Here is a 7,720-nt window from a genome sequence, read left to right as displayed (position 1 = left end):
GAAATTTCTAACCAACTAATTGGTACCATTGTGATCTTGAAAAAATTATCTACTATCTCTGAACGTCAAACCTCGTTTTCTTTTTTTCTCTTAAGTCTTAAGTTTTATTTAAATAACCTCCAGTGGACAAATTACTACTCTCTCCTGTAATACCAATTAACCAAGATAGGAGAGTGAGCACACGCTACAGCCAGCCTGCCAGCCACTCATGTGAGGGGTGGGATATCTCTCAGTGGGGACGGCCACGTCCTCGGCCCCAGCCAGCAGCTGGGGATGCGTCCACTGTCGAGCGAGGGTTCTTAATGGTTTCATCTACAGACACAATAAGGCACGCGGCCTTAGAGGCTGCAGTCAAGGCATTGATCTGCGCACCTAAGTGGCTCCCATACAAAGGCTTCGAAGTCGTCAGCAATGTCTTTGTTGTTGATGTCTACCCGGTAAGCACATGCCCCCTTCGCATGCCGAGCCCGCAGCTTATTGAGGATGTTTGTGGCATCAAAGCCAACATTGTCACACAGCTGGCGTGGGATAATTTCCAAGGCCTTGTCGTATGCCCCAATCGGCAACTCCTGTTTTCCTGGAATGGTTCTTGAATAATCCTGCAGGTACTTGGAGAGCTCCATCTCAGTGGTCCCACCACCGACCGCCACTGAATCATTCTTGATGGCCCTCCTGACAATCATAATGGCGTCATCAGAGATCGCTCTGTCTTCTCCATAAACTTCTTGGCGCCACCGCGGAGGATGTTGGTGCAAGTCTTAGCCTTGGGGCAGCCCCTGAAGAAATTGTACCCTTCGCCTCCAATCTGGGTCTCTTCAAAGACCTGGCAGCGGCCCAGCATATCCGCTTTTAGAGCTATCACACAGGTCTGGTTGGGGCCTCTGCGGTCCTTCATTGTCCTCTTCAGATCCTCTTCCGGCACTCGGCCAGCACAGAACATGTCCCTGTCGGCGAAGTACTGGGTGACCACATCACCAATAGAGAGTTTGGACAAGAAGACTTTGGCTCCGGAATGATGGATCTTCTCAAACTTGTCGTAGAGAATGTTCCACTCAGCATCAACGATTACCTGATAATCCTCAACTGTGTGAACTTTGATTTCAGCATTATCATTCTCGGCTTTCAGTTCGAGCTCAACATTTAAAAGGGCAATCTTTGGATTATGGTACTTTTTGGGTTGCATTTCAAATCCAGTGTAAGAAAAAGTCTTCTTGAATGCAACACCAGCTACCAGCTGGAACTCCTCTAGGGCTCCAACTTACCTTCTTGATTTTAATCATTTTAAGCGGCAGCAGATCATTGAGAGTTATCACTGTAACCACCATCATTTTAGCAAAGAAAGCTTTCTGCTATGAGATCAGCTTGGAGCTCAGAGCGGTCATAGCACACTTCTCCAGCAACTTCCTTTGCTCTACTTTATCTTCCTTCTTCACAGTCACAGCAATCTCTTTGATCTTGTTAACTATCAATTGGGTGGCAGTGAAGAAATCTCGGAAGATGCAAACCTCCTCCACATGGGTTTCACTTGTTTCAGAAACACTACTGTCAGCAGAGTTACCGGGGTGTCATCACCAACCTCAGCATCTTGGGATTTGGCAATATCCACTAAAGTCTTTGCTGCAGGATAGACAATGTCAAGGAGTTTCAGAATTGGGTCCCCATCTTTAGAAATTGTGGCTTTGCTTCAGCCATCCACAAGGACCTTGTCCATGCAACGGGGGACCAGGGTGGTTCTTATAGCCTCGGCAATGACCTGATAGGCACTGATGTTACTTACAAGCTGGGGATACCTTAAGAACTATCAGTTTGATACATCATGTATGCAAACAAACAAACAAAAAAAGTAAACATAACCCCCTTGGAACCACGTCTCCAGAGTCTCCTTGCCATTGCGGCGTCAAATCCAAGGAGTGTAACTTGAAGGTCAAACTGTAATTTTAACATACTTTGAGTTATTTATTGTTTGTCTTAAACTCTGAAAGTAACCAGTTGTGTGTGTGTGTGTGTGTGTGAGAGAGAGAGAGAGAGAGAGTGCGAGGGGCATGAGTGTGGTGTTTCAATCTTACCTACCAGGAATGCAAGATAAAGCAGGAAGTCAGAAGCATATTAGTGGTAATGACACAAAAAGATGACTCTCAGTACCTTCATTAAGAAAAGTAAAGTCATTCCACATAGAATTACTACTCTAGGGAACTTTAAATTCATGAACAGTCTTAGTGAAGAGCTTCCTAAACTTTCATATGCCTTGCTTGGGTAAGTCTCTACTGCTTTTTTATCATCTTAATGGTATATACTCATCACAGCTCAAAGGTCTTTTCTCACATCCATAGCATAATATTTCCTGTGTTTTCTGTTCTACTTATTCTAAGTCCTGTCCAAGAACCTTGCCCACAGGTACACAATTCACCGGCTATTTTTCAGCCCCTGACTGATAGGATAGTGCTAAAGCCTTCAACAAGTCCCTGTCACTGATTTTCTCTCTCTTCCCAGAATTGCCTTTAATTTCTTTTAAAACCAGGTATCTTTAAGGACATCTGAACAACAACAACAACAACAACAACAACAACAACAAAATTCAACCTGTAATTTCACCAGGTCATTTTTCTAACTTTTATTTAGCTAACTCACATTTGCCATATACTTCTGTTTTTCTCTCTGGAACATGCAGTCTCAAACTGGATATTCTTTGGAAGGGAGAAAAAATAATTTCGAATTCAGCATGATCTTTATAATATCCTTCTATCTTTCTGGTGATATTTTAAGAAACATATCAGCTTGTACAACATCCTGTTTTAGTCCATCGAAGTATAAGTGCAAGTTCAGGAAGCTATGGTGGAACTGCTTCCACAGGCAGCTAAGTCCTTGGTCCAAATTCCGCATCACAACTCAGTTTTAATGCTAATAAAGCCATAATTTTCTGGCTTCTGTTACTTATTCTATTAAAAGCTCAATCCTTTACTTGTATTTTTAGAAAACTGTAAAACGAAGCTCTTAAAACTCTAATTCTCTCTTCATCTCTCCCATTAAATGTATTTCTGATGTTCTAATACCTTAATTTCCAACATTTTAAAGGAAAAACAACAATTATTTCCTCTCATGCTACCCATTAAAAAATAAAAATGATCTAAAATTTTTAATTTTAATACCGCAGCCACACTCAACCACCTAGATGCAGTGAAGGTCTGGAAGCAATACGCCCTGTAGTGCACAGAACCTAGGAAAGGTATTTTTCTTCACATCTCACCAATTCACTCTAGATAATCAGCATAGGTGTTGAACTCTCTTAATCTCCTTATCTCATTTTAACTTGAGAGTGGAAGGCAACACAGGAGAAGTCTTTAAACTCATAAATTAATAATTTTCTCCTCTTAGATATACTTTTTAATTACTTTGATAGCATAGTTACTATCACAATTAAGGCAATAATTATTGGAAGATAGCAAAGTAGAGAAGCAACTTGCTTTTGGGAAAAAAAAAATAACAAGATTAAGATATACATGACCAAAAGATGAAGTGTATTAAAATAAATTTTCCATTTTACTCATTAGTTTTTAACTTCATTTCATGAGAATACTAGCTCAAAAAGCCAATTATAAAATTATGAGTAGAAAGAGCTAATTCATTTTTACCATGTCTCCATTATTATCAAGTATGCTATTCACATGTCTACTTAAACTATTTGAGGGTCTATGAACTATAAGGGCTATAGACATATTGAAGAAAAATTTAACTAAAACACATATAAAGTCATAAAACTTACCTTCAAAATTTTTATTATGGTGTAGAAAAAAGAGAAAATTGTACATGCAAATTAATGTAAGCTAAAGAGGAAGTGATGAATAGGGCTATACCATGTGGAACTAGGCATATTTAAGAGTCTAAGTTTTGGCTTTGTTGAATTAGAATAAGGTTTGTCAAACATTTTCTGCAAAAGAATGGATTATAAATACTTCATGTTTTATCAGCCATTCTCATCTCTATTGTTGCAATGCAAAAGCAATCACAGAAAATTAGCATAAACAAATTAGCATGCTTGTATTTCAATAAAACTTTATTATGGACACTGATATTTGAATTTGATATTATTTTCACATTATATAAATTATTAGTATCCTTTTTATTTTTTCCAACCATTTAAAAATGTAAAAACCATGGTAGGCTGAATTTAACCTATGGACTACATAGTTTGTCTGTCTCAGGATTAGGAATAGAGGGGCTGACAATTTCTTCATTCTAAGAAAGCCATCTGTGTGTGAAGTAGGAAAATTGATGGAGGACTATGTTTCTGTTTGATGGAATGACAGACAGAGCTCTATATCATATGTAGAGGTTAAAACACATGTCTTTGTGCAACTTAAACATTTTACAATAAGATTTTTTTTCTGTCATGTCCTCTATGCATCGTCTACCCTTTGTTTCCATAACTTTTCCTTTAGTAATGGTTTAAATATCCAAACTCATTAAGCTCTCTCCTTTTATTCCTTTGATCCCATATTTTCTTTGTCTCTACATACATTTAGGCCAAAGTTCAAATATTAGAAAAGGAGCCTAACATTAGCTAGATAAATCTATCTAAATTAAATTTCATAGAAATCAAGCAGATGCTACTTAACAAAGTTTTAGGGAAGTGTCAGTTTAAAATATTAAATAGTTTGTCTTCAATAATTTTGCACATGTAATTTTCTATTTAGGTTTCATTAATTTTAACTAATGTTTCTCAGGTATACTAAATGTGTTATTATTGATTTTATTCTCAAGGTAGACTCAAAATAATATATTGTTTTGCTCTTACTAAAGCATACTTCCTCTTCATTTTTTTTCTGGCTTCTCCCTATTTCATACTTGATTTCTTTCTTCACATGGTAGATTAAGCATTTTATTTAAAAAAAAAAAAAAACAGGCAGTCTTTTGAAGTTAATTGAAATCATTCCAAGTACATCTATTCTCAAGGATATTTTACTAGACAGGCAGGCCCCTTCCCAAACAGGAATAGTGGAGTAAAAAATAACAACTGTTGCCTCTGAAGATGTGAGAAAGTTGCAAAGTTGGTTAAAACAATCAAGAGAGATGAATAGTTGAGAATAATCCACATAAGTACATGATAGGTTAGAAATCTAATCAATTTTTTAAATAAACATTTTGAAATAAAGAATTTGAGATTTCATCAATCTAATCTTAAATGTAGATTACTTAAATCAATAATATTTCTATCTTGAAATATTATGTACCATAAAAGAATTAATGCTACCAAAGAAAAAATATCTTTCCTGACATTACTACTATTTCTGGGAAGGAAATATTAATGTGGCTAGATTTATACATATAAATATTCAATCTTTCTAATATCATGATTAGAATAAATAATAACCTACTATTAAGAAAATTATATGAAGTAAAAATAAATTTGTCAAAAACCAATCTAGAATTCATAGTTAGTAAATATATATTTTTAAAAAATAATACAACACCAAGGGAAGCTGAGAAAATTAAGCACTAAGAAATTCTCAGTACAAGAACTTTTAAAATAATTTCTTCAGATAGAAAAAAAATACTAGAAATAAATGTGGAGGTATCAAAGGAATGAAGAATGATAGAAATGGGAAATGATGCGTGTAAATGTAAAATATATATGTATATTTAATCTTATTTTTAATTATGATTTTCCTTAGAGATTGTTTTAGAAAAAGTAAGCACAGTCTACGGCCATGCTACCCTGAACAAGCCCAATCCTGTCTGATCTCGGAAGTTAAGCAGAGTCGGACCTGGTTAGTACTTGGATGGGAAACCACATAGGAAGACCAGGTGCTGTAGGCATAAAAACGAAAAAATAAGGAATCGTAAGCTGACAAGGTCCTTGCAATCTGTGAGGTCAACTAAGGGTTGCCTCACTTGAAAAAAAAAAAAAAGAAAAAGTAAGCACAGGATATAGTTTAAAAACTTCCCTAATATAACTTGAAAATATAAATAATTCTCATAGAGTTTTATAAACCACACAATGAAATATCTGACATCTTTCCTGACACAATAAATGCTTCATAGATGTTAGCTCTACATCTTTTCCTATTATTTTCACTAACTACAAATACAGGATAGACTAGCAATTTCAGTAGATGCAAAATAATAAAATCACGAACAGAAGAAAATACAAATAAATCTTTAAGAGGATTTTTAAAAATTTTATAAAAATGCTAATGATTAGAAATCACTACTGGTGCCTAGGCCATGTGAAATAGTCCTTCAAATATAGAACAGCACTAGGCTAGCAACACTCTAGAGTGTTGAAACAGAAATATTTAGTGGATATGAACTAGTATACAGAATCTCCAAGTGCACTAGAAAGCTGGATTCAAAAATAATTTATCCTCGTTATTCACAGATTCCAAATTTATGAATTCACCTACTCACTAAAATTTATTTGTAACCTCAGAATCAATACTCACAGTACTTTAGTGATCATCTGTGCACATGCACAAAGCAGCAGAAAAAATGATTCATCTTATGTGCAAGTAACCAACTGAAGTCCAACAAGGTGACCATAATGAAAACAAGTGTCCTTTCAGCAGTATAATTAGTCCATGGGTTTAAGGGTTTTGTATTATTATTTTCACATTTTTTGCAGGGTTTTTTTTCACATATGATTTTACTGTCTAAAATGAACCCCAAGCACAATGTCACGGTGTTGTCTAGAGCTTGTCTAATGTTTCTAAACACAAGAAGCCTATGGTTTGTGTTATGGAGAAAATGTGTATTAAATCAGCTTTGTTCCAGCATAAGTTGTTGTGTTGTTGGCTTTGAGTTCAAATATATATTAAATAAGTTGTCTTTAAACAGAAACACATAAGAAACAAAGTAACATATTGGTTTGTTGATGAAAATATTGTGACTAGAGGCTTGCAAAAACCTTACCCCATATTTTTCCCAGCAACAGTGTTGAATATTCTCCACTTCAGTGTTGGCAATCATGTTTATGGAACATAATAGCTATGAACAAATAATCATATTTCATGAGCATATATGTTCATATATGTTCACAAGAACAAACCTACAGCGATACTGCAGACTTCTCCAAGGAAGCACCAACCGTGACTAGTTCTGGGCATGGATAGTTCAGCTGACACCACTGGTACTATGTCTGGGACACCAGAACATCTGTGAACACTGTTCTCAAGTGCCAAATGCTTTGGACTCCACCCCAGGCCAGAATATAGAGTCTGCAGGTCCATGCTTCTGCCTGGAAGCCTCCTCTGGATGTATGTTTTGGGTGGAGCCTAGATCATATGATGAAGTCCTTTCTTCAAGGGAGGCTAAGAAAAGGAGTTTCTGGTGTGTACCATTTTAAACAGGAAATTCCCCAAATATAGGAAGAATTTTCCAAAGATGTTTGATAGCAAAACAAAAATAATGAACAAGTTGTCAGAAGACTTACCAGTCAACACTATTTTAATGATGAAGATGATTATAACAATTACTAGCATTTATTTAAAGGTTCTAAGAATGTGTCAGTTACCTTTCTAAATTTTGCATATTTTGTATGATTTAATAGTCATAATACGAATTCTACTTATTATTAATTTTTCTATTTTTCACATGAGGAGAGTGAGAAAAAATAACTTAAGTTTCTATGCTCACATGGCTAGTAAGTAGTAAAGCTTAAACTTAAACCTAGAAAGTCAGAGAGCTTTTGAGACTTTGGAAAAAACTATTTGAGCAAGTATTACAG

The 7,720-nt window shown here is 35.7% G+C and overlaps 2 pseudogenes; one reads left to right on the top strand and one right to left on the bottom strand.

Moving 5' to 3' along the window:
* LOC105292807 overlaps positions 1 to 7,720 on the bottom strand; it is a 98,153-nt pseudogene continuing 90,433 nt past the window's right edge.
* On the top strand, positions 5,696 to 5,814 carry LOC111740500 (annotated as a pseudogene).

Source organism: Pteropus vampyrus, unplaced genomic scaffold (assembly GCF_000151845.1).
Source record: "Pteropus vampyrus isolate Shadow unplaced genomic scaffold, Pvam_2.0 Scaffold64, whole genome shotgun sequence".
In the NCBI taxonomy this organism is placed as follows: domain Eukaryota; kingdom Metazoa; phylum Chordata; class Mammalia; order Chiroptera; family Pteropodidae; genus Pteropus; species Pteropus vampyrus.
The sequence above is the reverse complement of the archived record's forward strand: the minus strand, read 5'-3'. Positions and strand labels throughout refer to the sequence as shown.